This window comes from Procambarus clarkii, chromosome 56 (assembly GCF_040958095.1).
Source record: "Procambarus clarkii isolate CNS0578487 chromosome 56, FALCON_Pclarkii_2.0, whole genome shotgun sequence".
In the NCBI taxonomy this organism is placed as follows: domain Eukaryota; kingdom Metazoa; phylum Arthropoda; class Malacostraca; order Decapoda; family Cambaridae; genus Procambarus; species Procambarus clarkii.
The window spans coordinates 8008972-8026177 of NC_091205.1; positions in this window are offsets into that span (position 1 = coordinate 8008972).

The window sequence follows — 17206 nt, forward strand, 5'->3', positions numbered from 1 at the left end:
TAGGCTGACAAGTGCGTTCTGGCTACTAGGTACGACATATATATATATATATATATATATATATATATATATATATATATATATATATATATATAATATATATAATATATATATATATATATATATATAATATATATATAATATATATATAATCTATATATATATATATATATATATATATATATATATATATATATATATATATATATATATATATATATATATGTCGTACCTAGTAGCCAGAACGCACTTCTCAGCCTACTATGCAAGGCCCGATTTGCATAATAAGCCAAGTTTTCCTGAATTAATATATTTTCTCTAATTTTTTTCTTATAAAATGATAAAACTACCCATTTCATTATGTATGAGGTCAATTTTTTTTATTGGAGTTAAAATTAACGTAGATATATGACCGAACCTAACCAACCCTACCTAACCTAACCTAACCTATCTTTATAGGTTAGGTTAGGTTAGGTTGCCAAAAAAGTTAGGTTAGGTTAGGTTAGGTAGGTTAGGTAGTCGAAAAACAATTAATTCATGAATACTTGGCTTACTAGGCAAATCGGGCCTTGCATAGTAGGCTGATAAGTGCGTTCTGGCTACTAGGTACGACATATATATATATATATATATATATATATATATATATATATATATATATATATATATATATATATATATATATATATATATATATATATATATATATAGACATATGTCGTACCTAGTAGCCAGAACGCACTTCTCAGCCTACTATGCAAGGCCCGATTTGCCTAATAAGCCAAGTTTTCCTGAATTAATATATTTTCTCTCATTTTTTTCTTATGAAATGATAAAGCTACCCATTTCATTATGTATGAGGTCAATTTTTTTTTATTGGAGTTAAAATTAATGTAGCTATATGACCGAACCTAACCAACCCTACCTAACGTAACCTAACCTATCTTTATAGGTTAGGTTAGGTTAGGTAGCCGAAAATGTTAGGTTAGGTTAGGTTAGGTAGGTTAGGTAGTCGAAAAACAATTAATTCATGAAAACTTGGCTTATTAGGCAAATCGGGCCTTGTATAGTAGGCTGAGAAGTGCGTTCTGGCTACTAGGTACGACATATATATATATATATATATATATATATATATATATATATATATATATATATACATATATATATATATATATATATATATATATATATATATATATATATATATATATATATATATATATACATATATATATATATATATATATATATATATATATATATATATATATATATATATATATATATATATATATATATATATATATACAACTTTAGAACACTTTCCCACCAGGAGACTCGAACCCTAGCCAGCACAGAAGCCTTCCAGCAACTGGCATAACAGGTACGCCTTAACCCGCTCCACCACCTGCTCAGACCCTTAAAAGAGATGGTAATTTCGGAGTATTTAAATACACCAAAGATCACCACCTCCCAAGAGCACCAGAGCAAGTGAGGGGTCATTTATACGTTTATTTCATCAAGTCCCTGTTAATATGGGAAGACACAGTGTCTATGCTTAAGGCACAACTCTCCTAAACAAGAAAGTGAAGTATACAACTTTAGAACACTTTCCCACCAGAGACTCGAACCCTAGCCAGCACAGAAGCCTTCCAGCAACTGGCATAACAGGTACGCCTTAACCCGCTCCACCACCTGCTCAAACCCTTAAAAGAGATGGTAATTTCGGAGTATTTAAATACACCAAAGATCACCACCTTCCAAGAGCACCAGAGCAAGTGAGGGGTCATTTATACGTTTATTTCATCAAGTCCCTGTTAATATGGGAAGACACAGTGTCTATGCTTAAGGCACAACTCTCCTAAACACGAGAGTGAAGTATACAACTTTAGAACACTTTCCCACCAGGAGACTCGAACCCTAGCCAGCACAGAAGCCTTCCAGCAACTGGCATAACAGGTACGCCTTAAGCCGCTCCACCACCTGCTCAGACCCTTAAAAGAGATGGTAATTTCGGAGTATTTAAATACACCAAAGATCACCACCTCCCAAGAGCACCAGAGCAAGTGAGGGGTCATTTATACGTTTATTTCATCAAGTCCCTGTTAATATGGGAAGACACAGTGTCTATGCTTAAGGCACAACTCTCCTAAACACGAGAGTGAAGTATACAACTTTAGAACACTTTCCCACCAGGAGACTTGAACCCTAGCCAGCACAGAAGCCTTCCAGCAACTGGCATAACAGGTACGCCTTAACCCGCTCCACCACCTGCTCAGACCCTTAAAAGAGATGGTAATTTCGGAGTATTTAAATACACCAAAGATCACCACCTTCCAAGAGCACCAGAGCAAGTGAGGGGTCATTTATACGTTTATTTCATCAAGTCCCTGTTAATATGGGAAGACACAGTGTCTATGCTTAAGGCACAACTCTCCTAAACACGAGAGTGAAGTATATAACTTTAGAACACTTTCCCACCAGGAGACTCGAACCCTAGCCAGCACAGAAGCCTTCCAGCAACTGGCATAACAGGTACGCCTTAACCCGCTCCACCACCTGCTCAGACCCTTAAAAGAGATGGTAATTTCGGAGTATTTAAATACACCAAAGATCACCACCTTCCAAGAGCACCAGAGCAAGTGAGGGGTCATTTATACGTTTATTTCATCAAGTCCCTGTTAATATGGGAAGACACAGTGTCTATGCTTAAGGCACAACTCTCCTAAACACGAGAGTGAAGTATACAACTTTAGAACACTTTCCCACCAGGAGACTCGAACCCTAGCCAGCACAGAAGCCTTCCAGCAACTGGCATAACAGTTGTATACTTCACTCTCGTGTTTAGGAGAGTTGTGCCTTATATATATATATATATATATATATATATATATATATATATATATATATATATATATATATATATATTTATATCGTACCTAGTAGCCAGAACGCACTTCTCAGCCTACTATGCAAGGCCCGATTTGCCTAATAAGCCAAGTTTTCATGAATTAATTGTTTTTCGACTACCTAACCTACCTAACCTAACCTAACCTAACTTTTTTGGCTACCTAACCTAACCTAACCTATAAAGATTGGTTAGGTTAGGTTAGGTAGGGTTGGTTAGGTTCGGTCATATATCTACATTAATTTTAACTCCAATAAAAAAAATTGACCTCAAACATAATGAAATGGGTAGCTTTATCATTTCATAAGAAAAAAATTAGAGAAATAATATTAATTCAGGAAAACTTGGCTTATTAGGCAAAACGGGCCTTGCATATTAGGCTGAGAAGTGCGTTCTGGCTATTAGGTACGACATATATATATATATATATATATATTTATATATATATATATATATATATATATATATATATATATATATATATATATATATATATATATATATATATATATATATATATATATATATATGCATATAAATATATTATAAATATATTATTACAGGTTGTAGAGGATAGATAACATAGCGATTATAAGAAAACTAAAAACTCACTGGAAGCAATATAAATTACAAGAGTTGATACTCAACTTCTTTCTATTGTACCTCCCGTGTGTCAGCTTATCACTCTACTGCTAATATCACGGTATTGCAGAATATCTGTCTCTACATTGCCAAGGTGTCCAGGCAGTGAGCACCACATAATGCAGTGCAGTCCTGTAAGAATAAGCACAGTAAGTATGGGCATGGAGGGGGTGCAGCAGTGGCTTGTGAAGGGCTGGAGAGTAAATGGACATGCCCAGGAATAAAAAGCATTAGGGTAACAGAACATAGCCCATAAAAATAGTAATGACTGTGAATGAATAATTATATGAATGCAATAATATTTCATATCTCAATAGGAATACTAAGCAGGGTGCAAGACAAGGTACTGGTGGTGATAGTGGTTGGTACAAGTCCTCACATCCCCACAGACACCAGTAACAGCCCTCACCTCCCAACACAGTACCCTTGTTCCTTACTCAACACCCCCTTGGACCTTTATTACAGAAAAATAGAATCAATTAATATAATAAAATATAAAATATAAGTGTTTACTGTACTTACAATAATACTATCGGTGGAACACAAAATCTTCTTCTTCTTGATAGTAGGTGCAGTTTGCATGAAGGGTTTGCCCTCGCCATGACTGAACTGAAGACAAAATGGCCGCTGTGTTGATATGGTGTCAGATGACGCTGTGACGTCACAGGTGAGGGACGCTTTGCGCAATTACTCCCTCGTCGCTTGACCCCATCATTAATAATTTTGTTATTTTTATTATTTTATTTTTATTTATTTATGTACAAGAAGTTACATTGGGGGTTAACAGAGAATATAGAAAATAAGTTGAATTAACATTCTTGTAAAGCCACTAGCACGCATAGCGTTTTGGGTAAGTCCTTAAACAGATTTTTTTTATAAATTAACAGTAAAATTGATAAAAAATGTTAGCAGGTATTTTACAGCTTTTCTTTACAGGTACAGATAATTTTAAGTAGAATAATTACAGTAAAATCAGCAAAAGTGTTTGCAGGTAATTTGAAGAAATTTTGACACAAAAGCAGATCAGAATGATACACAATAATAACAATACACAATAAAGAAACAAGGATTACTAGGTACATGAGGATTGCATTTCAGGGTTATACATTGGTTCACTGAAGCACAATATGAAGATCATTTCGAGGAAAAGTTTCAAGGAATAATGCAGTAGTATATGCACTGAATACAACAACCATGATATCAGATGATATCTAAGATTACAATGTTAAAGTAATATGGCTTAGGTACAAATATTGGGGGATTGAGTAACACTAGATACAGTGTGAAGATAAAGCCCATGGTAGAAAACTATGAAGATGAAATTAGGTACTTTTTGGTTTTATTTTTGAATATGGCAGAAGTTGGACAGCTTTTCAAATCATTAGGGAGTGAGTTCCATAGACTAGGTACCTTTATTTACATAGAGTGTTTACATAGATTAAGTTTGACTCTGGGGATATCAAAGAGATATTTATGACTGGTGGGGTGGCCATATGTGTTCTATTACATCTGTCCAGGAAGAGTTTCAGAACAGGGTTTGCACTTAGAAAAAGGGTTTTATAAACGTAATTTACACAGGAGAATGTATGGAGTGAATTTATGATTAGCATGTTTAGGGATTTGAACAAGGGAGCTGTGTGTTGTCTGAAGGTAGAGTTAGTTATTGTCCTGATAGCAGATTTTTACTGGATGATGATGGGCTTGAGGTAGTTTGCAGAGGTTGAACCTCAAGCACAAATACCATAAGAATGATAGGGATAGATAAGTGCATAATAGAGTGAGAGGAGAGCAGAGTAGGGTACATAATATCTGATCTTAGAGAGTATACCAACTGTTATAGAAACCTTTTTAGTTATGTGTTGTATATGGGTGCGGAAGGTGAGTCTCTTGTCTAGGAATAGGCCAAGGAACTTTCCATCATTTTTATTGTTAATGTTTACATTAGCTATCTGAAGCTGAATTGCATTTGTTGATTTGTTTCCAAATAAGATATAGTAGATCTTTTCTATGTTTAGTGTGAGTTTGTTGGTTGACATCCACAAGTAGACTTTTTTAATTAATTGTTTACAACATTATTTAACAGGAATGGGTTGGGGTCAGAGTAGATGAGTAGTATCATCAGCCAACAATATAGGTTTAAGTATGTTAGAGACATTAGGGAGATCATTGATGTATATAAGAAACAGGAGGGTCCTAGGATGCTGCTCTGTGGCACCCCTATGGTAAGTGGTAGAGTGGGAGAGGTTATATCATTGATGGCTACATATTGGTGTCTGTTACTAAGATAGGATCGGATATAGTTCAGGGCAGTTCAAAGTTGTTGTTGTATTTGTGTCTAGCTTCAGACACAAGCATGTTACAGTTATGTCTTAAGGAGTTGAGAGCAATTAAGGATGATAAAGAGTCACTTACAATTAATGTATCAAGTTTGGATACTTGTACACATTTCAGTGCAAGGAGCAAGGCAAATAGTTCAGTCTGAAGGGTAGAGGCCCAGTTGTTTATACGGACTCCCCACTCAAAATATAAGTCATAGCCTATTGTCAGGACAACTGCACTTCCAGCTGCACCCGTTGGGCGCTCTAGGAAACCTTCAGTGTATATGATTTGAGAGAGAGAATGCTCTGTGGACAGAGCATCAATATGGCTTAAGACGCTGAGCTTTGCCTCAAAACAAAGCTGGGACTGATCTCTAATTTGCTCCTTTGATGGAAAGGGAAAGATTAAAATTGAAAAGGGTGTAATTTCCTACAGTGCAGGAAAGTGATATTGTTGTCTCTCTTGGTACAAATTATAAATCTGATACTTTCTGAGTTCAGTTCCAATTTTATTTATCTATTTGAAACAATGTTTACATTCAATAGAGAAATTCTGGAGGGCTTCTGTGCAAGGGTTAGGATGAGATAGCCTAAGCATTTTTATACCAATTTGACAGTTAATTTTAGTAACACGATAAACAACGCTCGGAATATTAAGTTCCTTTCTCATATTAAGTATCTTTGTGGTACGAAGGCACCCAAGGATTATCCTCAAGGCTTTGTCTGCAATTTTTCAAGCCCTCCAAGCTTTCTTTCAGGATGCCTTAAAGTTAGTTTAGTTCATTTATTATGCACCCCATACCCATCTTGTGGGCGGTAGTGGAAAGGGTTGCAGAGGCACATAATGGGCTCAGGGACTGAACCCCACAATTCATTTAGCTCAGCAAGTTACAATCTTGATGAGCTAGTTACAAAATTCAGTATAAGTCGTCACATCAACAATGGGTTCGAGATCGACCACAAGTACAGTTTCTAAATTAAGCAACTGACATATGTGGAGAGCTAGTGTTACAATTGATATGTTTGTCCTGCACACCGCCCCCCATCCAGTGGGCAGCGGTGGATATGTTACAATCACTTAGTTACTACCTACAGTTAGCAAACTGGGGATATTTGGCTAAAATTTCTGGTAGCAGATCATTTTGAATGAAATATTTACATATCGTTGGTACATTGGTTATAGAATTGTCTCTGAATTCACTATCACATAGTGACGGAGGGTGTGCGAATAATTTTGTTGACACAGTTAACATTTGGTCAGATCTACATCAGCAGATAATGAGAATTCCCAGAAATACTTGTAACCGAGTCTAAGCCGAGCAGTAGTAACATCTAGAAGTCTACTGATTTTTTTGGATGAACCATAGATGTGTGGCTTCTCTTGCATGATAGTACTGAACGAAAGTTAATCGCCCCAAACACTTTCGCGTTTTGGGCAAGTTACCCCTCCACACTCTCCAGTTTTTTTTAGACATTCCCTGGTAGTGTGCGGAAATACTGAAAAGTGTATACTCTTTTCAACTTTGTCACCTTAATTCTCGTCCTATGTCTTTCATTTTGGTATCAATGCGTTCGCAATAGAATTCCCAACAGAACTATGTGCATATAATGTCAAAGACAGCAGCGCGCTCCACCCGCCGACAAGATGAATGTAGGCCAAGGGAACCAGAAAAAGAAAGCTGAGCCACCCTCAGGCAACTCTCATTACATTAGAGAGCGTGGTAATACTGAAAAGTGTATACCCTTTTCAACTTTGTTACCTCAATTCTCATCCTAGGTTTTTCAATTTGGTATCAATGTGTTCGCAATAGAATTCTCTACAGGACTAAAGGCATATAAACTCCAAAAGTCCGGCTTACCATCCGCAACAAACAGAGTAAGCGAGAGTGTGTTACCAGGGAGCGCACAAGAGCGATAAAATGTATACACTCTTTCATTTTGGTCACCCCAATTGTCATCCTAGGTCTTTCATTTTGGTATCAATGTGTTAGCAATAGAATTATCTACAGGTTTAAATGCATATAAACTCCAAAAGCAAGGTGTACCATCCGCACAAAACAGAGAAAGTGAGAGAAAGTAACCCGGGAGCACTCTAGTGCAATGTAATGTGAACACTCTTTTCACTTTGGTTACCTCAATTCTCGTCATATGTCTTTCATTTTGGTATCAATGTGTTCGCAATTGTATCTGCTGGCATTTTACCCTTTGCTTGGATCTGAAGGGTTTTAGGCTCACCACGATGCAATCTGATAGTACCGCAGGTGTATATACCTATCTTCAAGCAGCAATTCACTCATTCAAACCGACTTATAATAGTTATCCATATATAAATGGTAATCTTTGTTCTACCTGTCCTATTCTACCTGTTAACCTGTCATATGAAGAAAGATTGTCAAAGCTTATATTACATTCTCTAGAAAAGCGAAGAATTAGGAGTGACATATAGTAGAGGTGCACAATGGGACGAATGGACATAACAAAGGGGACATTAATGGGGTATTAAAAGTAGCAACACAAGATAGAACTCGAAACAAAGTGTAAAAATTGGAAAAATTTAGATTTAGGAAAGAACTGCATGGGTAAATAAACTGGGTTTGTACCTTAAGGTTCATGTATGCAATATTACAGAGTTCCAGTTAACTCCCATGCATGCAATCAATTTATGTTATGTTTATGTTTTTTATGTTAAAATGTTTTTGTTGATTTGTTTGTATAATTTCATAAGTAAAGCATGCTTACCGTCTTATTCCAAGTTTTATGATAACTTTGCAAGGTTTAAAACATAAAGTTCAACATATATTCTGGTTTTCATACAGGAATTATATGTTAATATAACATCATAATAACGTAATGATGTCGTGTAAATAACGTTATACTGACGTCATATAAATGTTATATTTATGTTATAAGAACGTAAATTGGATAGGTTTACATAAAGTAAACAAAAAAAACTAAATGTTGACTGAAAATTATTTATTCTTAAATATAAAGCATGAAAACATTATAATACCATAGCATTCACTATTATTTTTAAATTTTTACATAAATCTTAAAAAACTGTGTCTCAAGAATAAATGTTTTTAGTTATATCCTTTGGTTTTAAGAACGTCAGATATACGTATTTATGTCAAAAGTTACAGTATTACCTTTGTGGCACCATTTAAAAACGTCCACAAACGTTCTGTGTTTGCTGGGTGCGTCCTAACACACCGACCTTGCTACGCCAATACTCACCTTACCGACCACTACCTGGCGCCCCTGCACCACCATATACTCCACAACACCACACTCCATACCAGGCGTCCAAACGCCACTACACTACACCACCCAATGGCGTCCCCAACGCCCTCAACACAACACCCGGCGTCCCCAACACAACACACGGCGTCCCCAACGCCCTCAACACAACACACGGCGTCCCCAACGCCCTCAACACAACACACGGCGTCCCCAATGCCCTCAACACAACACACGGCGTCCCCAACGCCCTCAACACAACACACGGCGTCCCCAACGCCCTCAACACAACACACGGCGTCCCCAACGCCCTCAACATACACACAGCGTCTTCAACGCCATCAACACAACACACACGGCGTCCCCCAACACCATTACCACCACAGGCATATGCCTTGCGCCAGAGCGCATCAAAACACCATGAGACGTCACCACCAATAACACCACCAATAAGTAACCAGACGCCACACACACTCCCTTTTCTCTCGTAATCCGTTAATTACCTGACCAACACTCGTCAGGCATAATTTCTTGTGTAGTGGCCACCCGCCACACTCTACCACCTGCGTTAACATACTTCAACGCTAATGTCTACAATACACCCGGTGTTACAACAACCAGTTATGCTACACATGCTACACCTTGGCGCTACAATGCCAACAATGTCATACACTATACTACATCCATAATATCAACAGTCAAAACATGCACATTACACTACAGTAAACTAGTCATTACGCTGGCGTCTAATACGGCACTACACATGCATTACACTACTCACCCTCGTAATTCCGCCAATATACAATCATGCACTACACTTGGCGTCCAAACGCCAGTACACACTGCGTCGCCACCTCTGGATGCCACACACCCCCACCGACGGGACACGCTCCCCGTGTCCCAGGTAACACTCTCCATAATGCTACCTGCACCCACAAAAAAATCTCCATGGACCTCTCCACGGTACACGAGACATCGAACCCCAGACGTCAAATTACGTGTCGCTCGCTATGCCTAGGAGTTCACAATTTACTTCGCCTATTTTCTGTATCGATGTAACGCCTGAAATCGCTCGAATCTTTACGTAATATTTAATTATCTTTAAAATATTAGGTTTACACTTTACGTGAAATTTAATTTACGTCATATTACGTAGTTTTCACGCTTGATTTGTCCTTAGCAACGTTTTATCACTATTACCGCCTTACCAACGATATAAAACAAGCTCCAAGGTGCGGCTCGCTTGGCCCGCACATGGCCCACGCTGGCCCACATTCACCCGCGCTAGTTTACCTCGCCACTCTGTATACTCCGCACTACGAACACTGTATAATCCGCACTACGAACACTGCACTTGTTTTGGATCCCGATGCTTCAGTGGTCCAGACTTGCATCTTAGCCGTCTCTCGTTGCGGGAATCTGGAAAGAAAGAAATAAACCCCACATGTGCCCCACAATAGCCTTGTCCCTTTAATTACCTAACTCCTTTGACCTGGTCTCACCTGACCCTTCTTTCCTCCGTCTAGTAACCACCATTCTCACCACAACCCGACGTCTACCATTTCCCGAACATTCCCTCACCAACTAAACCAGAAACACACATCCTTCATCTCGCAAAGTGTTCCAAAACCTGTTTGCGCTGCCACCAAATATGTCGTCTACCAATTCCCTAACATTCCCTCACCAACCAAACCAGGAACACTATGAGGGGACAGATGTAAGGTCTTTAATGGCCATCGGGTTTTGTCATTTAATTACAAAGAATAGACTCTGACAAATAATAACATATTAACATACTCTATTAGGTAAATACACTTCCAATACCCATAGACCACTTGACCTCCGCGGTCACCACCCACACTCGTAACTTCCGCCTAAGTCACTAATACGTAATGATTACTACAACGCTCCACACCCAGTTAGTCTTTCAACCAATACTCACATACTGCAGACTTACTTCGTCACTAAGATCACATCAGGTTCTCGCATAGCTGTCTGCTACACTTCGCTGCTGCCACAAACGGAGATCCAGAGGACTTCTCAGTTCAACTCCCACAATCAGACTGACTTTAGCCAACCATGGCCTCAAACATTTCACCACGCCTCTCAAGGAAGGTATAATCCGATTAACCTTATCCCTAGAGCGGTAACCTTGATCCTAGAAGCCTGACGAAGAATAATTCCTCTTTCCAGGAATTATTAATTTGGCTAAACAGCTTCGGTCTTAATCCATTGACCTTTCTTAGATATGTGATCCATAGTCTGTCTACTTAACATGTACTTCCAATCATCATTCGTTAAGTGTTGTAGTAATGATCCTCTAGCTAATAATTCCTACTAACTTGTGGATTACAACAGAAATGGAGGCATGCCAAAACAAAGACATGCCAAAACAAAGACATGCATAAATTCAAATTCTTATCTAAATAATTTCTAGTGATTATTATATAAATTAGTCCATCAGTACTAGATCAAATATTCACAAAAAAAGGAGAAGAGATATTTGATATTCAATACCATCCTCCCTTTGGAAAGAGTAATCATGTCCTGTTGGACATTAATTATATGTTAAGATATAATCTAAAAGAAAATAGGGACATTGAAATGGTTGTTAAACTCTATTTCAATAAAGGACACTATAGGGAACCTCGAAGGAGTACCCTGTATTACAAGTGTAAGTGAAAATATTGGAAAATAAATTAAAGCTAAATGTGAAGAACAGCTGGAGACAAATGATATATCAGACTGTCAGTACTGTCTTCGATCTGGAAGGTCCAGTGTAACGAATTTACTCAGTTTCAATGATCGAGCCACAGAGATCTATAAAGAATTCTGATCAAGAAAGATATCTTGAGGTGGTTTTAGATAGAAACCTTAGGATCATATTAAGAACTTTGTGTGAGGGGCCTATGCTACATGTGCTTACATTTAGAATTGCTTTTAAATACATAGAAGGTCAAATACTAAAGAAATTGTTTAAAACTTTTGTTAGACCAAAGCTGGAATATGCAGCGGTTGTATGGTGCCCATATCTAAAGAATCACATCAACAAACTGGAAAAGGTATAGACATGCCACTAAGTGGCTCCCAGGTTAGAGGCATGAAATGCCAAAACTAGATGGTAGAATAAAAAGAAGATATTGTAACCAAACAAAGATGCTGCAGAAATATTAGAAAATTAACTTTCACAAGCAGCGTGGTAGACATGGTTGGAACAAGTTAGGTGAGAGGGTGGTGGAGGCCAAAACCATCAGTAGTTTCAAAGCATTATATGACAGTGCTGGGATGGGACACCACAAGCGTAGCCAAAAATAATAGAATTTGGCGGTTCATATCACATTTTTTAAGATTAGAGATAAGGATGGTAATAAAGTTCAATGTAAAAACACCTATAAATAATGAATTTGTGAGAACTTCATATAAAATTAACAACTGAGCAAAGTATAGTACCATAGAAATAAAAACAAAAATGCTGCATGTTTTTTTCACATTACCTTTCTGTAGATTTTTTCCTTTGTTACTACGTGAATGATCCGGTTCAGTAGTGTTGTAGTAGTTGCAGTTGTTGTTGTAGTCCTTGGCGTAAATATCAGCAGTTGTGGTAAATATCAGTGTTGTGGTACATGCAGTTTGAAAAGTTCCAGGAGAGCAGCCCAGAGTGTCCCCAAGGGAAGCCCTCGCAGAAAAATGGATTAACAATGATAAAGTGACTTAAGTTTACTTTTTTTTAAGTTTTGGAGCTCTGAAGACTCACAGGATTGTGCATTCTGATAGGCCATGTGAGTGTACTGAGTGTTTTGGAAAGAATCAAAGTACAAAGCATAGTCACATGCTAATACATTCAGGCAATAAACCTCATGAATGTCTAAAGTGTGGAAAAAGATTCAGTCAACCTGCTCATTTGAAGGTTCACATGATGGTGCATTTGGGGTTTAAACTGTATGAGTATCCAGAATGTGGGAAAAGATTTAGTGAACTTTCTCATGTGAAGACTCACATGATCATGCATACAGGTGACAAACTTTATGAATGTCCAGAGCGTGGGAATGGATTTGGTCAACTGGGACATACAATACTAATTTTTGTCGTTTTCTGTTACTATTATTTTTTTTAATTTTCTTACAATATACCTGTTAACATTTTTAATTAATGTTAATTAATAAATGTTCATTTATAATTAATGTAATGTACAAAATTTTTTAATGTACCATAGCAAATATTTATTTATTTTTTTTTTATATACAAGAAGGTACATTGGGTTAGTGAGAATACATAGCATAGTATTTACGATTCTGTAAAGCCACTAGCTCTGACTGATTACAATGACAGCTTGATTGGTAATTTAAACAAGAATAAGAACAAGACCATACAGAAGATTGATAGCACATATAAGAAGACAGCAATGATCACAATGGTAAAGATGTTTGGATTAGGTACATAAAGATTGGGAGACTGGGTAGCAATAGATACAGTGCAATTTTAAAGCAACAAGGTTTTTTAGTTCATTATTAACATTATCATTTAGTGTATGTGGGTTGGGGTTAGAGTAGATGAGGGTAGTATCATCAGCAAACAATATAGGTTTCAGAATGTTAGAGACATTAGGCAGATCATTGATGTATATAAGAATAAGGAGAGGTCCCAAGATGCTGCCCTGTGGCACTCCAACAGTTATTGGTAGAGTGGAAGAGGTTATATTATTGACAACTACACATTGGTGTCTATCACTAAGATAGGATTGGATATAGTCCTGTGATACACCTTTATGCCAGCCTAGGCAAGCGGAAAGTGCAGCCCCATAGGGACAGAGAGTTAGCTCTAGAGTTAGCAAAAATAAAATTAGAGGAGCAAAGACTCAAAACCGAGGAGGCTAGAATTAGAGCGAATGCCACTGGACCTCCACCTGCCGGGGATTCAAACCCCAGGCATTATGAGAAAAAACATAACTTGCCTGAATTTTCAGAGTCGGACCCTGAAAGGTTTTTCAACCATTTTCAGAGATTGGCCATGTCCATGACCTGGCCAAAGGAGGAGTGGGTGAATATCCTATAGGGAAGACTTAGTGGTAAGGCCCAAGATATTTTTATAAATATGCCTGACGAAGAGTGTTTTGAATATGATAAAGTCAGGGAACGTATTTTGCAGGCATATGAAATTACTCCTGAAGCTCACCGCCAAGCTTATCGCAACCTTAGGCCTACTCACAACCAACCTCTCACTGAATTTGCTAATGATCAAATTAGATTGTTTGATAAATGGATTCGCTCGGCGAAAGCCGAAACATACGAGGCACTCAGGAACGTAGTTTTAATGGAGCATTTTATAGATGTTATGCCAGAGAATGTATCACAGTACATTAAAGGAAGGATAGAGTTAAATTCTAAAATAGGGGATTTGGCCAAGTTGGCAGAAAACTACCAATTGGCGGGCAAAAGGCCCAATAAAAATAATTATACCCCACAGAGTAGCAAACCTTATACCCACAGCCAGTCCAGACCAGCTCATTCTAACCCTTCAACTACTGCACCTTCTGTTTCAGACATAACTAACCCTGTTAAACTGTCTAACCCCACGACGCCTAAGAGTGAACCGAAGGGTAATTCTGTTAGTAATGTCTCTTCTCCCCGACGTATCTGTGGTCACTGTAAACGTCCAAACCACGTTTTTAGCCGTTGTTGGCAACTGTACCCGGAAAAAAGACCCAATGCTCTAGTTGTGACACAGGGCTTGAGGCCTTCGGAAGGGTTAGGGAGTAAGACCTCCAACCCACAGTGGTTGGACTTGCTTACCCTATTCTTATCGAAAGGAAAACTACTTTTGTCTGAGGGTTCTTCCTGGAAGGACGTGGTGATCTTTTGAGACACCGGTGCCATCCAGACTTTAATTTTAGAGTGCTTTGCAAGGTGCCAACACTCTCGACACTGGAGAGGTGGTACTGGTCGAGGGTGTCACTAGTGATACTTGAGCAGTACCCCTCCATAAGGTTACCCTGGAATCTGATTTCCACAAGGGTGTTTGTACAGTCGGAGTCACTTCGTACCTACCTTTCCCCTAATGTTGATGTAATAGTTGGTAATGATTTAGCAGGGGATAAGGTAGGGGACTCCAGACTGCCTATTATGTTGCCTACCCCTAAGGTTTGCCTGGATCCACCTGCCGCAGAGGATAATGTTGTGTACCCTGCGTGCGCGGTGACCCAGTCTATGGGACTTAATTGTAAGGGCAGCCCTGTGCTTGGCAAGGTTGTAAACCCCGAGGACACGAGGAACTTTCCGAGTGGTGAAAACCAAGTGGACCTTGCGGACACATTCATGGCCCGACTCGATGACGTGCCCGAGGACATTGTGGAGAGCCTGCAACCGCCACCTACCGAGAGTAGTGGGAAGGTGGAGGAGAACACTGTTGAGCCTCGGCCAATGGCATCTGACCAAGGACTGGACGCCTCCTTGAGTGAGTTACAGAAAGCTGACCCCAGTCTTGCAGATTGTCATGAGGCAGCCGTCTCTATGGAGGTAATTGTAGACGCAGCAACTGGGTACTACTACAATGATCTGATTTTGATGAGAAAATAGAGACCACAGAGGGCTCCCTTGTCAAATGAGTGGGAGGTAGTCCACCAGGTTATGTTGCAGACCTGCTATAGAGAAAGAGTTTTGGCAGCTGCTCATGATGATCCTATAGGGGGACATCAAGGTATTAATATTACGTATCACAAAATCGTAAAGTATTTTTTCTGGCCCAAGCTGAAAATAGATGTGGCAAAATTTTGTAATCCAAGTATTGTTTGTCAACTTGTTGGGAAACCAAACCAGACTCCACCTAAAGCTCCTACAAGGCCTATTGTCGTGCCAGAGGAACCATTTTCTCATGTGGTAATGGACTGTGTTGGTCTATTACTTAGAACTAAGTCTGGTAATATTTACCTAATCACGATGATGTGTATCACGACTCGTTACCCAGAGGCTTTTGCTGTAAGGAACATCCGAGCAAAGACTGTTGTTGCTCGTATGTTGCAATTTTTTTCCACTTTTGGACTACCTCGGGTCGTGCAAACTGACAATGGTACTAACTTTAAGTCTGATATTTTTGAACAATTTTGTAAGGACCATGGAATAACTCAGAAGGTTTCCAGCCCATACCATCCACAGAGTCAGGGGGTAATTGAACGTTTCCATCTAACTCTGAAGCAGATGTTGAAGACATCGTGCGAGAGTTCCCACACCTCTGGGATGAGAATTTACCGTATGTTTTGTTTGTGGCTAGAGAGGGATTACAAAGTTCACTGGGTTGTTCTCCTTTTGAGTTAGTCTTTGGCCATAAAGTTCGTGGACCCTTGGAAATGTTACAGGAGAATCTGTTAGGGAACGTAACGTTAACCGAAGGTTCGGCTTTCTTTGCGCAACACCACCAGAGACTCGAGGACTGCAAGGCGGCTGCACTAAAGTATCTTGGGAAGGCCCAAGAAAAGATAAAAGAACGAAACGATGCTAAGGCTAAGTGGCGGGTATTTCAGCCTGGCGACCCTGTCCTGGTATTAAAGCCTCGACTAGGGAACACTATGTTCCACAAGTACGAAGGCCCCTACATTGTGACAGAAAAGACTGGGGACCTAACGTACAAAGTGAGGCACTCTGACAAGTGTAACCAGGTAATGCTCGTACATCTAAATCGGCTGAAGAAGTTCCTGGGCCCCAGGCCCATTACACTAACCAATGTTTCCATTTCCAGTGAGGGAGGGGATGATTGTTCTGGGGACCCAACTAATCTCATTCTCAATAATTCTAGTTCTGTGAATGCTGTGGAGGGACTGTCCCATTTGCAGATGGCCCAACGTGAAGAGGTGCAGTCGTTGGTTGATGAATTCTCCAGTCTGTACGGAGAGGTCCCGATCCAGACTGATGCCATTTGCCAAGATGTCAAGTTGACAGACTACACCCCCATTCGCCTTCAACCCTATCGGATGAGTCCAGAAAAGAAGGCCATCGTACGGAAAGAGGTCGACTTCTTGCTCCAGCACGGCCTCATCCGGCGGAGCCAGGGCTCTTGATGCTCGCCCTGCCTTTTGGTCCCCAAACCAGACGGCTCCTGGCGATTATGC